Raw genomic sequence first — 24,609 nt, forward strand, 5'->3', positions numbered from 1 at the left:
TACCTTTATAAAATGCAAGTAAATCCCCTCAGATATGAATAGGTGGCTTGCAGTTTTCTGGTCAAACGCTACTGGTGGGACAGAAGAGCTAGATACAGTGGGTAGCCAGAACATCCTTCACTTTACATTTCAAAGTAGCTCTAAGATGCAACTCAGGACAACAGTCTGATCATGAGGTGACAAATGTAAGGCGTACAGAGAGAGGACTGCAGCCTAAAATCAAAGAAAAGGTCACAACATCCAGAGTAGCTCATGAAAGAAGCAGAAGAAATGGCAATTACCTGGAAATTCATGGACAGTTGTCCCTCAGCTGTAGAAATCCACCATAAAATTCATGACGCTGATCTGTAAGGAATAAGCAAGAAACAGTCATTAGTGACGCGAACAAACATAGAGGATTACAAATATGCCAAGTGAATTGACTGCCCAATGGCAGCCAGGATACATGTAGTATTGCCAAGAAGGTGGAGAGAGCAAAGAACAACTGAGCTTTGCTCTCTCCCAACTCTACGTTGCTCTAAGCTACACTTGATGGTTTACTGCCCATAGGACCAAACTGATATTCTGGGATTTGGAAATTATTCTGCTATGCCTTCAATAGCCACTAATTGAGAGGAGCAATGTCCAAAAGGGCCCCTGGGTTATGGCTGTAGAGTCGTATCCTTTCTCACTGGTATAAAAGCTCTGCAGACAAGTCTATCAGGCAAAAGCACAACAAAAAACCAACACAAAATCATTCCTCTCTGACTCTCCAAGGAGGAGAGACAGAATGCCCTACCTCAAAGGAAGTCAAGATTGGATCAGAACATCTCAGAGAGATAGAAAAGCAGAGATGGCAAGAGGCCATAGTGTAAAGGTTTTATCAGTATGAGTTTGGGATGACCACATTACTCATAGGTCACTGTGCTTTCCAGCTGACTAGCGACAGATGAAATAAGGAAGACAACAGCCTCCGGATTTCCAGGTAGCAGCTGCAGCCAAGTCTGCCTTTTCAGCTGCCCTTTGAGTCTGGAATATGCATGGCGCTGCTCAGAAAGGGGCTGACTTTATATGCAAAAGGGAACCCACGATGAGATGCCACTATCACCAAGCAAGCTCTAGAAAAACATCAAGACAATATTTGTGTTGTTAGAAGGAGGAAAACTTCAAATGCAAGGCATTTGGTTTTGCCTACATTTTGCATACTTCCAGTATTTCCTAGTATTGAACTAGAACAAGTACTTTAGAGATCCTTTGTGGATCTCAGCCCATCTCCAGCAGGAACACCAGGAATGGGTTATCCTGATGAGAATCCACAACGGTTATGGCAGAAAACAGGTGTAGCTCGTCATGTCTTATAGCAGCTGCTACAATATATATATATGTTATATAATAAAGACATTACAAATATAATTTGTTTATAATGAAGTGATGCCATTTTGCCAGGTGACATATAAAGACTTTACCGTGGACTGCTTGCATTTTTCAGAAGGTACCATCTAATCAGATATACACACAGAGATCCTGACAGCTGAGTGGAAAATAATATTGCCATTCCTGACATTTCTCAAATTAGCAAGAGCTTATAATGAAGCTTTTGTAAGACGTCTCTTTCTAGGATGTGTTGGGTACCTCTCTTACCGGGAATGGATGCACACGGGGTAACTGCCTTCCTGCTCTGCGCTTAATTCTCTCACCTCATACTATGTTGCTTGTTTCCTGCACTCGGAGATCTCCTACTTGTGTTTGAACTCTCTGAATACTCTCTTCAGCTACACACAAGGAGCCGGAGGCCTTGGTAACCTTCTACCCCAGTAGTTCTTTTCCTGCAGTCAGGAAATTATCTCCCGTTTTTTGTTTTCTTTTTTTTTTATTGCAAAGAACCAGGGGACTTCCCCCTTCCAGTGCCTGGCTTTATGCTGGCCCTGATGGTGACAGCAGCAAAAACACCCAAGCCACACCACTCACAAACAAAAGTGTCTCATTTTGCATAGGGTTTTATGTCAATATTTTGATAATTTCAGCAATTCCACATTCATATTAGTATTGAGATATCTAGAAAATGATCTATGCTTCAAATAACTTCAGTAAGTGTCATGATATGCTTGTATGAATGCTTGTACATTTTTCCACGAAGAACTTGGATATCAGATAAAACTCTCAGACTTGATTTTCAGCTGATATAAATCCACAAAGATAATGTAATTACTGGTATGCCAGTTTACACCTGCAAAATACCTTACCCTGAAGTATCTTGGCCCCTCTGCCTCCTCCATTCAAGCAGAGGGAATAGGTACCAGTAGGGGAAGGTTTCACGTCTCTGCCTCCAACTCTCTCCGGCGATGTGGAGATAAGGAGCTGGAGGCTGTAGCTGCCTTCTGCCCCAGCAGGTTTTCCTTTTCCTTCATTCAGGAAATTGTCTTTCTCTTTTTTTAACGTAATCAATAAGGGAATTCCCCCTTCCGTTATCCAGCTTTGAGAGAGGAGCCTGATTTGTGCTTTTAGCTAAAAACCCCTGAAAAGTCATCAGAGGGCTCCCTGACTTTAGTGGGGTAGACCTAGCTGAAAAGGGATGTTCTTGCTGTTCGCCAACGTCCTTCCTTGCCCAGTACTGTATTGCTGGCGGCGTTTGGGCAGCGCGAGCAGCTCGGGCCATCATGCCACAGTGCTCTGCCTCCCAGCACAGCTCTGTCACCCTGTGCGCAGTGCTCGTGTCACACTGTTTACACAGTGTGACAGACCGGAGGAGGGCAAAGGCACAGCAGGAAGGAAATGGGGCCAGGCCTAGTGGCACTGGGTAAGCATCACCAGAGGTATCGGTCTCTGCGGGCAGAGGGAAGCAGAGCTGAGGGTTGCGGACAGGGATTAGAGAGAAAAAGTAAGTGGCACCTCTAATATATTTTGCCAGCATATAAAAAGAAGAAAAGAAGTATGAGACAGATAAACAAGAGGTAAAACTGTTTCAGGAAAGAAGGGGGAAAATGCACAGAAAATATCATAATAAAGGAACCCCATCAGTAGCAACAACTCAAGGAGAAAAGAGGACTGACGGATAGCTGTGCTAGCGTGAGTGACGGAGGATAAACCAAACCTTTACAAAGCATTAAAAAGGAAAACCAAAATGCATTTAAAAAACCTAGTGAGAAAAAAAAAGCCAGAGGACAAATAAAAAAGAGAGAGAGAATTTCTATGAGCACAAAAGCAGAGGTCAGTACCCTGTGGTCATTTCCTAAGAAAGGAGGAAGTAGAAGTGAAGGAAAATACCTAAATATAAAAGACTGCTTATAAACAAATGAGACATTGACTGCTATCTATGATTGTTTTGGAAGTTTGCTATTAGCATATCTCCAATGATAAATGCCTTAATATGATGCCAGCTTTCTGTAGGCAGAAATGCACAAATGCAGCAGATCAGTTCTGCCAGGCAGACGGCGAAGTAACAAGAAATCATTTCCCCCATGCCGCGTGGCACTGCTTTGGTCCACGCACACCCTCTCTCCAGCATATACCCTTGGAAGAGGCGCACGGCAGACAGTAGAGCAGGAGGATGTTTAGCAATACAGAAGATGAGAATACAAATGTATAACTATGTTGGGAGTCTAGAGCTTAATTCAAACAATAATTACACAGGTCAATCTCTGACCAAGGCTCTTCAGTCCACATCCTGCCCCTTTTTTGTCACTTGGAAACCAGTTTGTCTAGGCAGAAAAAAAGACTTCTGGATCATTCTTGCCAAGACCACCAAAATTGAAAATTGCCAGGAGTCTCCTCTGAATGGCAATGACATCCATAAAAAGACTGGACGGGTAAGAGGATGTTCAGGGGCTGTTTGGTCTACAGCTGAGCCTGAGCTGGTGCCCTGTCACGATGACAACCTCACACCATTCATTAAGCCCACTAAGTGCAAGCTAATGTGGCAAATTCCCTCCAGGGTGCCTTGGAGCACAGCTCCAAGCTCACCTTTCCATGGGGAGAGGAGCACCTGAGCCACCCCACCGACCTGAAGCCTGAAAGAGGAGCCACGGTAGGGATGTGCAGGCCCAACGCTGGGCAGGGATGGCTCTGTGGAAGAAGGGCGGATGGGAAAAACTGAGCGAAGACTAAAGCCAGGCTTCATTTTGCAGGCATCACTCAGGCCCTTCCCCTAGCTCCAGAGGGGTGGAGCAGATGCCCTACTCTATGGGAGGGAAGTAATTCCAGACCTGAGGCTTAAGCCAAGACAATTTTGGTATGTAATGCCATATTTTGAATGACAGAAGGAACCATCTTCCATGCTGGCCTAGTTTTAAAAGTACAGATGTACGGGTGGCCCTCAGAATTTATGCAGAAGTTTGGTGGGGTTAAAAGTTGTGCCCACTGACATGTTTTCAAGCAGAGAAATACCTGGAACCAATCCTTAGGTGTTACACTGCATATGGGCAAATGCTGTTCTCATTTCCATCCCATCAGTGGGGTTATAGGATTAACATTAATCATTTCAAAGACAATATTCTGCCTATTGATCAGCGCCCCATTCTGGAAGGGATAGATTTAAACAGACACTGAAAGTTGATTTTGCAATGTCTACATGTACATTGACTTGCAACAAGAGAGCCACATACAGTCCTTCATTTACCAGTAAAATCCAGTTAACTTCTGTGCTATCACACCAACGTAAGTGAGGCGACAGTCTGGCCCCAAATCCTCAATTCCACAAACTCCCATATTGTGCTGCTACGAAGACAAGGCTGCTTCAGAGGCTAAGCAGACAGTGCCCAGATCCTGCAGTCTGTGCTCAGACTTCAACTCACTGACTGCAATGGAAGTATTACCTTAATTCATGATAACATCTTCACTAAAAGTACTTCTGTACACACCTTATTTACCAAAATAAACGTGGTTGTCGTTTGTTTTTTTTTTCCCCTGGGGGTGGGGAAGAAGATGCAGATTAATTTTTTAAATTGAAAAAAAATCCACATCCTCTTTTTCTGAAACAGATACTTAGAGACACAGAACAGCCTTTTTTTGTCGTCCCCCCCCAACCCTTGTTCTGTATACCACCCCAGCTCTACCCTTGCTTTAAGATTAACTGTCGATCTGAAGATTGACTGTGCTATCCTTAAGACCAGACATTCTTTGGATTTGGTTATTATATCAAGGTGCATTTGTGCTTCTAAATGGGCAGCTGTACTGTAAATGGAACACAAAAGAGCAAAATTCAGCCTGATCCAGCACGGGTCCAAAGCCCAGAGTGTCTGCGATGCTGTAGTCTTTTGTTTCAAATGCAGATAGATAAACTACAGCCTTTTTTCCATGACGGTTATAATGCAGAATATGAAAAACTCTTGGGATGGTTTAAGCTGCAGGGTATTCTCCCAGAGTTCTGTCCAAGAATAATCTAGTAAAAATGTGGACAGAGAACCATCGACCTCTGCTTTCCCCCGAACATATGCAGCTCTGATCAGTCTGGTATTTCAAGAAAAACAAGGTCCTGAACCCTAATCCTCAGACACATAACAAAGCGCACTTCACAGCTGTGATGCACAGCTACTATCAGCTCCGAGGCCTGAGTGGGTCCCAAGACAATGCCTCCTTTATCACCCAGAGGACAAATATCTAGACAGCAATATTTTCTGCTTGAATGCTTCAAGCATCTCTCGCAACTCCTGACTGAAAGAGAAAACTGAGCTGAGAGTGTTTGCTGAGTGATTATTTTAATTTACTACTTGATGTAAATCTAAATGAACTGACATCCAGCTTGAGATGGACAGAAAACAATCATTGTGAAAAAAGAAAGAAGGCTAATATTACAATATCATTTGAGTAGCACAGGTTTAGGCAACTTTAGCAGTGGCAATGTAATAGATAGCGAGGCAGGGTTTGCATTTCCTTTTCTTCACTCAATTACCATAATAAGTTCTGTAATTTTAGGGCTGTTTATTTATCAGGCGACGATAACAAAGACGCTCAGAACACGGTGTCTGAATGCAATACTACAAAGCATCACAGCGTAAGCCCTCACATGCAGAGGGATTGCTGATTCTCACACACCTGATTATCTGTGTGTATGTGTGTGTACGTGTGTTCAGAAGCAACAATATTCCCCTTTTTGTTAATTGCTAAAATGGCACACGTTTTGCATCTGCCTTGAGGCAGAGTGAGGGAAAGGGGTAGAAAAGGAAGAAAACTTCCTGGTAAAGTTCTCCAGTGCTTTAAAAACCTGTCAAGTCACTCTGCCGAGCTTTCTTGTACGAACAATAGATTTGGGACCTGGCCTGCCTGCACCAGGGAGTCTGTCACTGCTGCTCTCTGATCCGAGTTTCCAACGTTTGATGGCTGCACGGTGTCACAGAACAGCTGGATGAGAGGCGCCCTGGCTGAGTGCATGAGATGGAGGGAAAAAAAAGCCAACAAACAAAAAGCAAAAGAAGAGATTTCTTTGTGAGGCAGACACACGGATCTGGGCTCTGCCAGAGCGAGACGCGTCACCTTAGGCATGGCCTGTGGCACCCTACACTGAGACGAACAGATATTACTGCCCCGCAGGCCCTCCTCGTTCCCAAAGGAGGACCAGGGAGAAGGTGCACCATATGCAATGCAACCCCAGACGGAGGTCCAGCAAGAGCTCCCTCCCTGTGGGCCTCAGCAGTGGGTTCACCACCTCCCGCAGCTCCCAAAGGCATTTTTCCAGTAGGAGACCACCTGGCATGCCACAGCGGCACCAACAGCCTGGAAGAGTGGGGGGTAGGAGGCACCACTAGCCCATCACTCAGTGCCCCTCTCCCAGCACATCAAAGAGCAATATTGCACTGAATGCACCTGGGGCAACTTTTCATTCCACCCTGAGATGTTTGTGTCGGTTTTGGGGGAATTTGTGGTTGGAGAGACTAATCCACATGCATAATTTCTTGCACATTGCCTTAAAAGTATGTACCTAATTTGAAACAAAACTCACAGCGTAATGTTCCATTTTGCATATACCAAAGATCGATGGAAAAGCTCATAATTGAGTAAGAATAAAAGGAGTTGAATAAAGATGAAACTCGATGGATGTCTAAGACCGCCATTCAACAGCCTCGAGGTTTTGGAAGAATACCATACCTTCCTATTAAATGAGCTGAACCACTATCTTAAAGAAATCTCTGCAGTTCCTTCTTAAATTCTACAGGAGGCTCAAAAGCACATCGGAAATATTTTTACTCTGTACCATAAGATGTTTTTCATCAGAGTAACATGCCTCTTAACCCATAGCCATATATTCAATTAAATTGCATGGGCATATGTGTGTTTATTTACATAATGTGTAAATGTATAGCTGGGTATATATAAACAAAAGGCTTTCATAACACAGAGGAACACACATGGCGGTATAATTTGTGTATACGCACACTGTGTAACTGCAGCCGTTCATGTCAACACCATTCATCACCTGTATTCACCAAAATGGTGTCAGTACTGTTCCGCACGCTGCCTACAAGTTCACCACAATGATAATCTCCCTCCTCAATTAATTAAGGACAATTTAAATATTTTAAGTGAATTACATTAACATGACAAAACAGTAAAATTTAAATTGTGGAGCTGTGAACAGAAAACCTGTGACAAAGTCCCTCTTTCAACACAGTCACATAGTAAGATTTTACAAATTGACAGTATACATTATGCACTGTGGACATTTTCTGTCAAGCACTTAAACAGAGAGACACAACAACGGCTCCAGTGTGAAAAAAGAATTATCTGTAGGGGACCAGTCCTCACTAAGGGCAACCTTGACAAGTCCAAGCATGCACCTGGATCAGCATTTAAAATAACTCTGCCATACCAAAGTTGTTCATCATGAAGCTCTGACTAAATTATCGTGGGTTTGCAATGGACCTTCATTAACTGCCCTTATGTATAAATACTATCAAACCTACTAAAAAGAGTATTTTTTAAATGCCCCTGTTAAATATTGCTTCAGTAAGAGGGTTACAAATACATGGCATGAAATGCTACAGATGGAAATGATTTTTTGTTAGTTCTGTGGGGCTACTTACAACAAATCTGAAATTTTACATTTAGGATGCAGACAGCAGCAAGATAACATTTTCCCTTCTAGGGACAAAATTCTGTAAGGAAGTTTTTAAGAAATCTAGCTTGTATTTATAGCCTTACCATACAGCTACTACGGATCTAGCACTCTTTTCTCTGATGAAGTGTCTGATTAACACATACCGTTATTGGGATTTGCAAATTAAAGGCTGGATCTTGCAACACTTATGTGAGTCAGCCTTAATCACATGAGTAGTCCCCAGCAGGAGTAGATGTTGCAGGATCGGGCCCTTCCGAAATGAGCAAAGCTTCATTAGCCCCTTCATGTGATTTTATAAATATGCATGCTCTAATGGAGTGTGATGATGTAGGTACATACAAACTCATGTTACTCATGTGAGTACTGCCAGCCATCTCAAAGGGATTTGGGACTGCCACGAATGAAATTAGGTTATGGCAAGACTGGTTGATGCCATAGAAAAAATAATAGAGAGAAGAGAGTGACCTCTCCATTTTCCTCAGACTACTCCCCGACAATACAACAAAGCACACTACAAACACTAACGCAGAAGGGTAGGTCTAGCTTCTGTCGCTTCGCCCATGCCAAGCACTCCCACTCAGACTGGAAGAAGTTGCCAAGTGGGGTCCATACTCCTCAGCGTCTAAGAAAAATACTATTGCAGTTTAGCTGTAGAAAGCATCTTCCTGACACTGCACTGTATGCTGAAGTGGATTGTGGACATAGCCAAGACAGCCGCAAATGAGCTTCTCAGCAGGGTAAATGACCTCCCCCCGGCTCTGAGCCACCACACTGGGCTGCTTTTGCCACTCGAGCTCCTGCAGGTGCCTCAGCATTGGAGCACATAGTGCAGCACAGATCTGCCTGCAGAAGATCTGAAGGTGCACGGAGCTCCTGCTGCTCATTCTTCACCAAGCTCAACAATGCTCGGCATGTGATGTCACACGGGGCTATTGCAGAGACAATTATGACAACACAAAGAGCAGCAGAAAGTGCCTGAAAACCCAAAGAACTGATGAATTCCCCATTGGCAGTTTTCCTGCCAATGACCCTTGTTGTAAGATGTGGGGGAATGAGCACCCTTTCCCTGAGAGAAGAGGTATTGCTTACCCAGAAAGAATCTCTTCTGGGGTGTCAATGTTTTAATCTAAAGACCACACTGCATCTCCTGTTGGTAATTCTTAGCTGTAATTATGAAAACTATTGCAATTAGGTTATTCTAATTATGAAAATCTATTTCCTTTTTAAGATTTAAGAGCAACCTTTTTTATGAAAAAGAACACATAAAAACACTGAAATCCTTTGAATTCCTTCTCGTGCCACAGAATCTGAGCACAATTTATCTAGATAAGTTTTAATTATAGCCTTTCCAGAAAGACAGTACTCTGTATAAATAAAAAGAAATATAATTGATAAATGTAGTCAGATGGTACCAGGTTGTTTAAATAGACCATTAAGCTCAAAATGTCTAAAGTTAAATTAGATTGTATTCTCTTTCACCTAGGGCTTTTGTAAGGCACAACTGGCATGTATAGTCTTGTCCACATTAATTTTTACTGCCACGGTCAAAAAGCAGCATAAGTCTGAAGCTTGTGTAGAATTTTCTGTCTTTATTTGACGTGATCATAGTAGATGAATTAGCTCCCTTGGTGCAGAGAGTGAAAGAAGGTTAGTTGAGGGAAATAAGGAATTTTCAGAGGAAAGAAGAAGTTTGAGGGAAACATATGGTTTAAATGCTCTAGCCTATTTCAGATCAAGCTGAGAGAGTTGAGATCTGTTGGTTCAGAGATCCAGTTCACTGCACATTCCTACTGTGCCTGCCTACTAATTGCATCCCATGTTTGTCAATCAAATATTTGCAATTAACAAAAATATTCCCTTAAGAGACATATAACAGAGGCTGCTAAGGATCCATTGCTTTGCTATTAGAGTCAGCTCCAAAAAAAAAAAAAAAAAAAAAAAGTCTTTAAAAATATTCTGCTGATGATGACACTGCCAGACACTTCCAGTCAAAACATTAACAAGCAGAATAGGTGGCATGGGGGCTTTTCAAAGAGATTTTTTCCAAAGAAGAAAAACTTTGATCTTAGTGTTTCTGACCCATCCTCCACCTCTGATTCTTCAATCTACAAGTACATATAGCGGTTTAATTTCACTCAGTGCATAACTTGCCTAAGGATAAAAGTTGATCTAGATTTTTTTTATTTAACTCCAATTTAACTCATGCTCTAAAGCTGCCCTATCACTACATAATACACACTCACACAAGGTTTCTAAGCAGAAACTGAAGAAAGCAGACTAGAATAATAAGACATGCACAAGGTTCAGAGGAAACATTAATTTGTAAATAGGTAGAAATGCCAGTAATTTGTTGGGAATTGAAGACCTTCTGTATGCAACAGTGAAGCTGAGCAGCTGTGCACTGCTGTTTTATAAATCAATATTACATCTGAAGGTGGTGTTTGAATGCTTGTATCATTGTGGTTTGAGTCAAACAAAGTTCTGTGATAAGAAATGATCAAACAAAACAAACAAAATCCCTTCCCTGTCTCGTCGGATAAATTCCAAACATAATTCCACAAGAGGGATAGAACATTCAAATCATCCACTTTTTTATAATTGCATAAACCCCTCAGTCACAGAAAAATGATTGGATTGGTGATGGACTATTGTACTCTCAAAGACATGGATCATGCCAATGGAGAGCTCCTGCAAAATGATAATAGTGTGTGCATTTTCTGTATGACCTAAATGGTGAGCTTTAAACCCCATCCAAGCCAAAATGCAGCGGTCTGGCGTGAACATGACTGGGACCAGGGGACTCCAGCCTTCCACTTTCACCTCTAAAACTAATTCCTTCAGTGCCATGAGCAACCACTTATCCTCACTGCTGCAGTTTCTCCACCTAAACACAGAGGATAATATATAGCCAGCTAACGAAAAGAGCTCAGACTTAGGCCAAGTCTACCCAAGGAAAAATTTGCCAGCGTAGCTCGGCAGGTACAGCTTGATTAGCAGATTTGCCTCATGTCGACACAGCCTGCACCTGCGAACAGAGTATTTTTCCTGCCATCTACCAATTCTCCCATGCAAAATGAAGCAGAATCCCAGCAATGTTAATGATTTTCCCAATCAAAAGTGATCTAAAATATTGTATGCCCCCATGAGTGACATCGCTTCATTTTCTCAAAGGCTGTAAATAATCATGAAATGTTCTGAAGACACAAAGGAGCTGACTTCCCTTGCCATTTTTTTATCTTTATAAAACATTCCCTTAATTTAGGCTGTGGCTTAAAAAAACTCACTATCACAAAGCTATGTATTTGGGGCTGTAATACTTGCAGAGAATAGGCAAAGAGGTAAGATACGGCATTTTTCATAATCCACCAAGCCCAGATTCTGGAACCTCAGGAAAGAAAGGGAGTTGGGAGAGCGGTGTCTGCAAAGAAATATCCTGAGAGACATCTGCTGGCCACTTTTACCTTGCCGAGCTCCACTCACTGACTGCAGAGCACGCAAGTTTGCAACATTGGACTTTCTGAGTCAAGGGGCAACTTGGTGGTCATACAAATCATAACTCCACAGCAAACAAATATCAGCCAACAGCCCTGCCTTTGGGCTCCATAAAAGATTTAGCAACATCCTTATTGTCTGACTTATTACGAAAGGAAACAAATTCATCACTGTAACTGCAATGAAGCGGGCTGTGGAGAAGCAGGACAGCATCCCACACCAAGCCTGTAGGCACGTCTCCAGCCTAGTGACCAGCGACAGACTTCCCTGCCACTGCTGAATAAACAGACTCCGGAGCTTGGCATTTGCATCCCACAGCTGCGTGTGTACCCCTCTGCGCGGCCACTCGCGTTGGCTTCACAACCGCGGCAGATAAAGGAGGACAGCAAAGCTGGGCAGCACAGATAGTGACAAAAAGAAGACAGAGCCTAACTAGCTTTGAAATGGCTGGTGTTGGGGAGACTTTTAATTGCAGACTTGCATCGAAAAGCCCCATTTGTAAATACTCAGCTATCATTTTGCAGGGGGTTGTCAGATTACAGAATTTTATCATCAAGTTTGAGGTGAGGAAAGAAGAGGAGGAGATGGAGGAGGAGGGTATTTTTGTTCCTGTCCTTCATTTCCTGATAAGGAAACACTTTTGATCCAAGAGATTTTTTTTTTTTCTCTCTTCCTTTCCTTTCCTTTTTATTTTTTTTTTAATCTGGTAGCATAAATTTGTTTCACAAGATGCAGGTGTTTGAAATATTTAAGAAGTTCTCTGGTTCTGTATTCCTAGCCTCATTGATGAGAAAGCTTACGCATCATGACATGGTGAGTTGAAGCAATGATTAAAAGGCTATTGCATATGCTCTTCCCAGCTGAGTTGTTGTTCTCATTGTTGTTTTTAGAGCACAGAGAAAGTGTCTGCAACAGCTGCTAATAAGCTCTTATGCGACTCTACTAACATCGTGATCTGATCACCCCAGAAGTGCAGAGTGGGAGCTGAGGAACCTGGTCTCAGCAATTTGACAAAAACATCCCTGACATATTTCAGCTACCGTAGAAAGTTTGTGATACTGAAAGAAAATTAAATTGTGTGTGGAAGGTTGAATAGGAACACGGGGCTTGTGTTTGTGTGCACATGAGATTTAAAGCCATGGGCAAAGCAGGGACATGTGTGTTTTCAAAGGCACAAATGGGAATTAGACACACAACTTCCATCGACTTTCAATGGAAGAACTACCCTCTATGCCTTTGAAATTCTCCACCTTTATTTACCTTATTTCAGTAAGAAACAATGCTGAAAACCTAAGAATATTTTAAAAGGTATTGTACCTGGAGTGTTGCTGCTTTAGCATACTAATCTAGAGGCACAAGATGAAAACACCCCAATATACCGATCTTTTAAATTTCACAGATGTCCCAAGAAATCAGCTTATAATACCTCCTGCTCAGATCTTCAAATTCAGAGTGCTCTAAAAGTATAAATTGACCTGACAGTGAACCAGTTCAGGAATTTCCATTGGCCTACAATAGAAGGAGGGGCAAGACTAATTGTTATCCCTTCCTGGGCATGGTGAACAGTGCAGGAAGAGTAGGGTAATTATATCTTAAGGACTAACCCATGGGATTCTCCCATATAAAACCAAACTGCATTGTTTCATTGGCAGAGGAGCAAAGAGGTTGGTTCATTTAAGATAGATCCAGGTGGATGAACTTGAACCCATGTGTGCACATTACAGAAGCTGTACGACTGCATAAGCCTGTGCTTATGTGCCATTTGGCTCTAATTTTGGTAAATGTAGTGGTAGCTGTTCAGTTCTTGTGTTAACAGTGTCATGCTGTCTCTGCAGGATGACTGTGAGCAAACAGTCTGAAGATGTTTTAGCAGTGCATATAGCTGCATATATTTTTCCATAAATAGGAGTTTATTCTTTGGCAGACTAGCTAGCATTAGAGTTGCAAAAACACGAGGAATATAGTAAGTGCCGGGAAAAAGAAAACCAAGCAGAGAGACAATCTGTGAAGCAGAAGAAATAAATAGAGACTGAAAAGAAAGAAAAAGAGGGGGGGGAACTAAAAAGCAAAGGTGAAATGGAAAGAGGAAGAGATGATAAGGAAAAAAGAGAAGCCAGGAAAAGTACTGAAAACAACTTCTGTATGAAAAAAATAAAGGGGGTAAAAAGCAGAAGAGGAATCAGAAAACGTTTTAACTATTTTTGAATTTGCTGCCACCAACGGTGCGGTGGAGGTCCTGCTTCAGCTGCCTCAGCCCTTATCCTGTGTCAAGCAGACTAGCGGTGCTTGATCAGTGATAGGGAATAACGGTGACTCCTTTTTGTTAGTAATTGACGGGAAGTGCTGTTTGCCATTGTGTCAGTTCAGCACAGCACCGGCAGGCAGGCCGGCATCAGTGCCGGTGATAGAAACTCTGTGGAAGGGTTCTTGCTGTGAGCAGAGAAGAGTCAGCTACTCAATACAAATCTCTGAGGCTTGTTAGCAAGAGATCTAGGAGATAGCTTTTTCAGTCTTCTGCTAATACAGAGCAGCGGTTTATATGGCAGCTCTGAAGCCCTGTACAAACAACCACTCCCAAGTGCTGCAACAGACCCCGATAGTTTAAGCATTGTGGAGGACTTGTTGAATGCAAACAATTTATGTACACCTCATTATACAGCTCCTCTGTGTTCTGTGCTTCCTCGGTTGTGGAAACGGCACAAAGCCAGCAGCGATGTTTTGCAGACCACGCTGCAGCATGTAGCTCTGGATACCCCAACTGCCTTTTTACCCAACTTTTTTAAAAAGCAATTGATTCCCAAGGCAATGGAACAAAGTACAGGTTTTTTTTTATTAATCGTCATCCATAATAATTAAACCTGACCTATTTTTAAGTACCACTGGTTTCTTTTTTTCAATGAAGTAGAAACAAAAAAAAAACAAAACAAAGGTTTTAAGGGGTTAGAGAGAGGACAGCCAAACTATGATGGTCAGGGAGATCAGCAACCATGAAGTGCAAATGTACACCTTTGCTTAAGCAAAAAGGAAACTCTTGACCATTACAAGGTGCCTGAAGTGGTGCAGGCACGGATTGGCTCTACCCATTCAAAGAGATGTAGCAATAAATAAAAAAGACAGAAAGAAAAAAATAGGTCATCTCATTCATAAATTTTCCTGGGGTTTTCTCTGATTTTACAAAGTCCTGTTTAAATGAGCACAGATGACAATGGCAGTTTCTGCTTGAAAACAAAACCCTGAGCTCCACAACCAAAGACCAGCATAAACCCATTCTTTTCCTAGGCAGAGATGAACTCAGCATTAATTAATTTAGGACACAACTTTCTGAAGCTTGGTTATTCCCTTGGGCAACAACTTTACCTCACATTAATTTACAGTTCAATGGCAATTTTATGGATACTTGAACTTTTATTACTGTATAACCTATACAACCAGAGTTGAACAGATTTTGCTAGTAGGATAAATGATCGCTTGGTTGTAAAATGAGTTATTGGAATTGCCTTTTCAATACATTACAGGCCAGACGGTCAGCAGCTGCTTCCTCTGACCGCTCAAGTCTCCTGTACCCACACCCTAAGCCGAAGGGGGAACACTGCCCCGCTGCCACCACCACCAGCATGACAGCCAAAGGGGAGACGATGAGGCTCTTGGCCCCGGTATTCCCTGTCGCCCAAATAGTGAGGCCGAGCGTCCAAACCCAACAGGTCCTGCCTGAGGACACTAAGCACTGCTGGGCTTTGCAGCTGCTGAGAGCTGGTCATCCCATTTGCTCACACTTCATTCAAACATTGAAGCCCAGTTGCTGAAGAGCAAATCCAAGTACTGCACCTGCTGGGCCATATTTCTTCTGGCAGAATCTGGCCCAGTATCCTTGGCACAAATCCCTAGAAATGGTGCAACAGTGCTAACCTGAAGAAAACTTCTGGTTGAGATTAGCACTTTCTAAAAGTCCCTTTGTTTAACCCTTAATCTCTGAAATTAACTTTGAACCCTCCAAAGGTATTAAAAAAAAAAAAAAAAGACTGAAACAAACCCCCTATTTTATAAACCAGAGCAGGTACCAGGTGGCCCAGGAGACATTTGTATCAGCACACCTGAGGGCAGTGGTCTGTGGTGGGACGGTGCAAATGATCAGCTGGGGTAGAAAAGCCTCTTCTTGAGCTCATGTAACTGCGAGGGTTGCAGTTTTAGCATTAAACATTGCACAGCCTGGTCTTAGAAACAGAAGAAAACACTGTGGAACAGGTATACAAGTAGCTAAAATTACCTTATTTAGCACCTTTGATTTTAAAATAACCTGAAAGAAAATGTTTGGGGGAGATATTTAATGTTATTATTTCCATAACGTCATAAATTACCCTCCACTTCCACATTCCCTTAATGACTAATTATTTCTTTTCAGAGTTCTGTATCTTATTGATATCCTTCCCCTACACTATGCTCTCATAATGCTCTCAGCTATTTCGTCCACGTTGGTCACAGTGTCCCAGGCTACATTGCCTTCTGGAATTTACCTTAATTCATCTTAAATACAATCAGAAAAATCACACTGTGGAAAGCACAACCATGCTAAAAACGATTACTATGGGCAAAATTATCAGTACCTTATTATTCTAGCTCAGAATATTTATCCTATGATATTGATTTTATTACAGAAAACTCCTTATACTATGTAATAGCTACTATAAAAACAGCTGCTTTGCCCTGCTAGTTTAAAAATAGCACTATAATATTTAAAATAAATGTTTGGCAAATTATTTTAAGATTGTGAAAAGCACAAAATCCAGTGCAGTGAAAAATGCCACTTTTCAAGAAAGAAAACAGAACAAAATATTAATATTGCCTTAGTCAATATTTCAGGTTTAGATAAAATTCACCTTGAAATCTAGCCATCAATTTCTTATAACACTAGAATTGATTTTTTAAAAAATCTAGTAGTAACTTCATTTAAATCCAGTCTTTCTAAATCTGAGGCACTTCAGAAAATGTAACTGAATGGAAAAAGTCTCTTTTTTCAGCTTTAAATCCCATTTGGTTGGTACCTAAAATAATACAATATGCACCTTGAATGAAAGTATGGGTCTATGTGTGCATGTATACTCCTCCTGGGATCCTTTTAAGGATGCTGCTGCATACATATTATTGGTGCAAGATCACTGCTGTATGGAAGGGTCTGAAGATTTTCAGCTGCAAGCTCTTTTTAAGAACTTGGGAGGTCTAGATGCAACAGTCAAAAGTGGGAAAGAGTTTGCACTTGAAGAGAATGGCTTTATGAAACCCTTCAAGTATTTAAGAATTAGAGCTATTAAATGCATGATCTATGACTTTTAAAGCTCTGATCTGCCTAATCTTTCTTCTATCCCTCTCCCCCAAAGGCATTAATAAAGCCCAAATTAAGCCACGCCAAATCCTCATTTTCCATCTGAGTTTGATGTTTCAAAGGCTATGCAGTTCTACCTTTGTTTTGACATACAAAAATGTCACCTTTGCTTGGAAATGTGCACATTCGGCAATAAAAGAGGAAATAAAGACTTCCCCTACCTTGTAAGCTGTGTGTTACAGTCTGTCAGCAATCAACAGGGGCAGATGTTAAACTCACCATCCTGTCTTAGAAGCTGTTCTTTATTTAATCAAATTCCTTTCTTCCCCATAGGGTATGTCTAAAACGGGAGGTCCATCATATCCATTAGCCACTTTCTCTAACGGTATGATAACAAACTACCCTAGATTTAGATGTACCCAAAAGTCACAAAAATAATTTCATCCCTAAACTAGCATCAACCCGAGCTGTGCAGACACATCAGTGCATCGACAACAGCATCTTGGGCTTTGCCTGTCTTGGAGCAAAAGTCCTGCGGTGCCTGCAAGTGATAAACCCCCACCAGGTAGCTTTGCCCACTGCCAAACCTGTTGCTTGAAATTATGCCTTGGTAAAAAGGCAAATTCCACAGGGAAATAGTGGAATTTTATGAGACCGACTGGCACACTTAGAAGAAACAGAGAAGCTTTGGGGGACACAAGCCCTGCTTCAGATAAGATACAGAAGCAGCAATCTAGGAACTAAGTTGTTCTTTTGCTTCCTTTCAGACCTGAAGAACGACTTATGTTCCTGAAAGCTTTTTTTTGCTCCATAATTATTTTCATTGGTTTCATAAAACATTTTATTTCTCTTCACAGCCCGTGCCATGGTTATAGCCACAGAGTATAAAGGCCAGAGCAGCATTTTACTATTCCCAATAAGATTATTAGAGAAGCATCTTAATAACGTAAGCCCAAGTTTTTTACCTTCTACACACAGGTGGTGCCACTTCCCCACCATTGCTTTTAACTATTTCAAAAGAGAGAAAAGATCATGACATGGAGATTGTAGAAAGAGTAATTTCTACCTGCAAATCCCCCAATGCCACCTTTGGACAGGTCAGGAGGAATCATTCAGCAGCAGGTATTAGACCCCAGGAGCTGGTCCTTCCAAAGGTCTTTCAGCTGAAGCTGGACACCTCAACCCTTTATGTCCTCCCTGCAAAGCATACTGCCTTCCCTCTACCCGTCACGTCAGATACAGGGTCAGCTACTGAAAGCACCACCTGAACTGTACAGCTCTGAATGCTGATGAGCTGCACTGGAGAGTGTTAAATTGAATCTGGCCGGCCTGTAAATCAGGATCATACATTTCTCCTCTTGCTATTAATTTATTCAGTAGAGAAAGGCATTTCATACACTGAGTTTTAGTGTCTGTTATTTGATGGTAATCGATTAATTTTTAACTATCTTTCAGCCCTCTGATGTTCTATAAATAGCTTAAGCTAATAGAGACATTTTTATACTAGGAATGCAGATCCACTGTGAGGTTATTTGAAAGAAAAAAAGGAGTCTAGTATAGTATGTTTGTTCAATGTGTTATTAACTCGGAAAGGAAATTGAGCTATAGTGAACTATGTAGATCTGATTCTGACAGCTGCAAACAATTCATAGTGAAAATGACTCAGCCTAATTCACATTTTTTAATTCTTTTCTCCCCCACCTTCTTTTGCAGCCAGATAAAGGGTTCAAAATGACCTTGAATTGAAAACTCTGGATTTATCTCAGTGTTTTCTTCTTTCTTAGTGTTATATCCAAAACTTCCTTACTGGAAGTCAGTAAAATCAGGGAAAAACCCAAACAACAAAACACCTCCTCTCCCCTCCTCGTTTAATGTGAGGTTTTCAGATCCTGAAAAGGGAGGAATAATGTGAATATAGATTTGATTCACTCAGCAGTTCCTTATAAGAGAGAGCTCAGACCTTGGTATCACGGATGGCAAATGTGGAGCTCAGGTGCAGTGGAAGGCACGTGGCGGAGGATCGGAGGGAGCGTGGGGCAGCGGCTGCCAGCAGGGAGTCTCATGTCATGCTCTTCACTTGAGAAAAGGAGACTTTCACCATCAGCAAGGGAAAGGCTGAAACTTCACCCAGGGTAGATTTCAGCCCTGTTTCTCCAGCTGCTAGCACAATAACGCAACTCTCTGTTGCTTTTCCCTTCATTTCCTAGCACCTTTCTGATGCTTTTTGGTGTACCTTCTCATTTTGCTTCAAATACTTCCCAGACAGTGCTGTGGGCAATGTAAGCTGTTCTTCAGAAATTCAGTTTGGAGGGATGGGATAGACATAAACCCTCAATTGTGGTAGGAAACTCAGAAACATTAGTGGCCTTTTTTTTTTTTTTAATTTACATTTTCCCTGTTAGTTCACCCTGAGATCCCAACGGCACAATTTACTAATTAATTACTATTATTAGCTAATGGCAGTGAAAACTGAAATTACTGCCTGCCTTAAGCATAACAAAATTGACAATAAATCTGTAGTCTGTGAATCACTTTCTTGTACAGGTCTGTTAACCAAACACCAAGCGTGGTGGCTGGCTTGATGCTTTCCAGAAAACCATCTGGCACACAGGGATGCGCAGCCTTCATGTTCCAAAGAGAGGCGCAAGCAAGACACTTGTGTTCCTAGGCACTGGGTACACAGGGGCACTACCAGATTTGAGAGGGCTTTGTCCTCTTTTCCTGACCAAAAACCATGGGTGATGGTTCTTCAGGAACAGGGGCTGGAATCGTCCCTTTCAAACAGCAGCACATTCATTATCTCTTATTTGTCACAACAAGTGTGCACCCAACAACACAGAGATGGCTACAGCTGTTGGCACCATGTACTTGCCTGTTGTATGCAAAACATTTCCAGGTTTTCTCAGATTTGCATTGTCCATATACATATATGGCACTTTTTAACACCAAAACTTAGGCCTCTAAATCCTTTCCAGATGACTAAACAAGTGCTCTGCTTTGCGAAAGTGCTGAGTCCGTGAAGTTCCCCAAGGACTCTGCCTCAGCCCAGCACTGCCCGATGTGATGGGTGAGATGACTGCACTTAAGTGCTCCTAGGTCTTTCAGAGAGCTGTTGTGCAGGTAAGCAACTGGTAACGGGTATGTGAAATACAGAAAAGCTGCTGTGCTGACTGGGAGACTCGCTTCACCCAAATGTATTTCAGGGCTTCTGCGTTGGTGGAGTCAGCGAGTGGCAGCGGAGGAGCCTCCCATGCCACTGGGATGGGCAGCACGCAGAAGTTACTCTGGGATGTGTCAAAGGCAGCGTGCAGGGTGGGGACCCAGTGGGGAAAAGCCTGAAAGAGTTTCTCAAGGATGTGGCTGAAAATAGCAGGAAGAGGAGGAGGGGGCACCTGAGCAGGGAGCGAGGGGGCTGCGGGAGACAGGAGGTGGTGGGGACGCAGCAGCAGCGCTCAGGAGGTCGGTGCCGGGCCATGGCAGCGGTTGTGCCAGGACTGCCAGGGAAGGGAGCACTGCTAAGCCCAGGAAATGCTCTGCAAGAGGGAGGTGGCAGCAAAGCAGTTTGTAAGGGTGGAAGCACTACGCTCCACAAGCCAAATGCTCTGGCAGTGCTCCCATGCCATCCCCCCACAGCCACCGCAGTGGGTACAGATGCTGGGAAGTGGGGATGGGGGAGAGCTAGGAACATCTGTAATTCACTCCGTAGCTATTCTGCAGGCCAACATCACCTCCCAATAGCACAGAAACCCTACCCTCCATATGCAGCTCCTTGCACTGGTGAATGCTATACAGTTTCCCAAAACACATGCACAACTTTCTCACCGTGCCTTGCACACTCCAGGCAGCCCGTCCTCTGGGCTTGGCCTTGCCCCAGTCCAGATGTTATAACTCGCCATGAGAATTAAACTGCAGAAGACGTCCACTCTGAAAGCAGGTGTATAAGTTTGTGTCTGTATGCATGTGGATGCCTATATAACAATTATTCTCTCTCCCAATCTGAAACAGTGGGTGGTCACTAATGTTAGACCAAAATCAATAGGTAGAGAAGAAACTGTTTACAAAAGCATCACAATGACTAGGTCACTCACTCAAAAAGGAAGTTAGCATCGTTACAAGAAGAAAACACTCAGAAGAGGGCTATAATTTAGTGCCTAGATACCACAGTGACTGGGAACTGCATAGACAGATCAGGCAAAAATTAAATTTGTTCAGACAGACAAAACGCAAGAGTCAGATCAAAGAAATCAGCTTCAATACAGTGCAGGGAATACTCTCCCACCCTCAAAAAGTATACAAAAGAAAGCAAAAACAAGAAGCTGCCAGCCAAAATTACCAATGCAGTTCCATTTAACAAAAAATCAATATTACAATAAGATGCCAGTAATGAAAGAAAAACCACAGCAGTATCTCAATAAAGATTACAAATTACAAGATTATAACTGGAGAGCCACAGTCATTTTGAACAGACAAATATGACCACAGTACAACTGGAGGCCAAATGATGGTTTAGGAAAAATGCCTGCAGCTTTCAAGAAAGCCAATGGGAGAAGCAAACATGCATCTAAGGGCAGAATTTGGCTCTAGGACTTGCACATGAATAATTGTGGCAGGGAGATACAGAATATCCCAGAAATAAAAGACCTGCTCATTAGAAACCCATCTAGCCAAGCCCATGGGGAGATCCTTAAGTAAAATCTCTGCCATTTGTTATTTTCAAGAATCTGGTGCCAGTCTTGAGTTATTTTTAAGGCACTAAAACTGTTTTTTAATAATAATTTCTCTTTCATCCAAAGAGCTCTTAAGTAATTTACAGGCATTTGACAAACAAGATTCAAAATGCTCCAAAACCTGCTCCTACGGATGCCAGGGGTGAGAACTCCTCACTGCAACGATGCAGGATCCGTCTCACCAAACAGACAATGAAACAGGTAAAAACATGCGGCTTGTTTTGGAAACAAGAGAAACCACAGCTAAGGAATATTGAAGTGACTGGTTCAAAGTCTTGCAATGAGTCAGAAATAAAGGAAGGAACACAGGAGTTCCGGATTGTAATTAGCTCATTTAACCCTCAGCCCACCTCAGCTCTTGTGCAAAAGCTTATTTAAACAAGACAAGTAATACTGGGAAAAAACGCCACCATACTTGCATTCTAGCACATCCATATCGTCAAATCACTATATAAATAAAAAGCAGAATCTGCCATGTAGATTCTTTCTGTTTGTGCAGTATCATCCAAGCCCATGCTTAAGAGATATTTGTTCATCCTTGTCCTCTTTATTTCATTAGACAATAGTTTCACAGGACAGAGTATTGTCAGCACTTTTATTTCTAAATAGACAAGTTGGAGAAAACCAAAATAAACTAGATTGGAAGCTCAGGATAGATATTAAATGGAATCATGAGAGGTTATGGTGGAAATGACTAAATTGGATATGTAGATAATACCTCCAGAGAAAGGCAGAAAGTGTAGGTATGCCATCAGGGCAGCACAGACTTCAATACAGTTGGAGGTATCTACTAGAGCTGGGAAAGGAAGCTCTAGCAACAGATCACAAAGAAAATATAGATTGAAGCCAATAAACTGCAGAAAAACTAAAATCAAAATGATAGGTGAAAGAAATGCATGTATCTGCATTGTGAGAAGTCCATTGAATTGAGCAATGGGGAATGATTCATTACCAAATGGAAAAGACATAGCCTATGATAAAGGATGGGGGAAAATCACTGAATAGGAGAATCTACCTGCAGAAATTGAAAAAGAACATTCTTGTTGAATCGTGGCAAAAGTACTTCAAAATTCCAACAGGCCTGACTAACGTTGATACGGAGGGAAGGAAAAAAAAGCATGCTAAAGTATGTGATATCATGCCCACAAGCAAGGGTGAAGGTCGAATCAGAGAAAATTTAAAATGCGCTGAGAAACAAGCAGCATCAGCAAGAGTGGTGCCAGAAACAAACAGATTTTATTCATCTCTGCTTCAGGACCAAAAAAGAGGAAAAAAAGAAATACTGGAAGCCCTTCTTACTTAGGGGCTGTGTCTCCATGCCACTGACCTACTTATACTTCAAGCACTATGCGAGGAGAAAGGAGGAGACATGCTAACGCTCAAGAAAAAGGTCTTATACCACAACAATATTGTACTACAACAGAGCGCACAGTCTGGCTGTTAGGGGATTTATAAGCCAAGCACACAAATAGACAGTAATGAGTTACTCACCAGAGGCTGTCAGCAAAGTTGCTAATTAGTACAAATGGTAGTAGATTTTGTAATACTGTCCCCTGCTTTAGTGGGAACTGTTCCAAGACCACCTAACCTGTATCTCACCGGATAAAAAAAACTTACTCCCCTTAGTCCAGTGGGGCATTTCTGAGGACGTTAAAGTATGAGACAAAATCGGAGTTATAATGGAAACTCAAGTGCAAACTTAACCACCAGAACAAACTGACTCACACCTGCATAATTCCTGATGAGACACCCCACATGCAGAAAATAATTACTCCTCACTCTCATCACGAAAGACCTGATCCACCGATGTCAACAGAAGCCCTTCAATTGAATTTTGTAAGAACTGGGCCAAGTCCCAAGATTGTGCGTGCCACTGCTGCTGTGGATAGCAATACACCTTGAGTTACCGAACCTACAAAACTGATAAAAACCTCTGTTAACCAGCAATTATAATTCTTCCATTACACATAATGTGCAGATAAAACCATCACAAAAGGCAATTAAATGGGACACAGTTTTAATATTCTACCTTCAAACAGAGAAACACTTTATCTTCTCAGAATTTCAGAGGATCATGGTAACAAACTGTTGACATATTAAAGCCACTATTAAGAAACATGATGCTGAAAGGAAAATAAGAATTATTGATTGGTTATTACAGTTTAAATATTTTTCTTATTTAAGAATTGCAGCGAAGTTGCATTCCTGTTCCCTTTGCCAATGTATGCGCAGAAAAAACAGCACATCAATTTCTAGTGAATTTTTCTGGCACTACTTCCTTCAAAAGGAATCAGGTTTTAAAAACCACTGACCTGTCTAGCCATTGAAAATTTAAGACATTTTCTATTAAATCATGTCTTTCTATCAGCAGAAATATTTTCTGTAATATTTTCTACTGTAAAAAAGCCCTAGGAAATTAAACTAGATCAAAAATATTTAATATGTATTAAAAAAACAATTTAGACAAGAAAGGTCAGTAATCGAAAGGTGTGATACCTACAATCAGAGCCAAGTTACAAAAAGGGTTAGCCATTTATAGCCAAGTTAAACAACACACAATTAAGGTTAACTTGGCTCTGCTGGCATATATAAACCCACACATGAGGACTGTGGGGGGCTAAGACAGTTTCAGCAGTGTCTTATTTACCTTGGCCATTTTCATGACTAACCGTTTTGTAGACTGGCTCTGTTTGTAGACTGGCTCTGTTTGTAGACATCACACCTTTTCACCCATTCTTTACATTTGGCATCTTAACACACTCTAAATGTTCACCCCAAACATCGTATTTTGTTTATAAAAAATAATTGTCAGGAGTCCCTATGTAGGAGAATAGAAAAAAAGTCGTCCTGTTCCATCAACGAACGTGCGAATTCCTGTGTGTCACAAATTCAAACAAGAAATTCATCATGACACTCTCTTACAGAGGATTAGAGGAGTTGGGAAATGAGAAGGAGACTTCACCACCTGTAGATCACCCATTCAAATGCAGCTGGACTGGCCACCATGAAAAATTGCCATTATAAGATGGTGGCGTGGGGAGCTT

The 24,609-nt window shown here is 41.8% G+C and overlaps 1 long non-coding RNA gene across 1 annotated transcript in view; it reads right to left on the bottom strand.

The window, feature by feature from the left end:
• Positions 1-283: 283 nt before the first annotated feature.
• The window catches only part of LOC142081158 (uncharacterized), a 141,097-nt gene continuing 116,771 nt past the window's right edge, over positions 284-24,609 (bottom strand). The window contains exon 3 of the long non-coding RNA XR_012673263.1: positions 284-345. This is a non-coding gene — a long non-coding RNA (uncharacterized LOC142081158). The remainder of the gene's footprint in view (positions 346-24,609) is intronic.

This window comes from Calonectris borealis, chromosome 3 (assembly GCF_964195595.1).
Source record: "Calonectris borealis chromosome 3, bCalBor7.hap1.2, whole genome shotgun sequence".
Taxonomy (NCBI): Eukaryota; Metazoa; Chordata; class Aves; order Procellariiformes; family Procellariidae; genus Calonectris; species Calonectris borealis.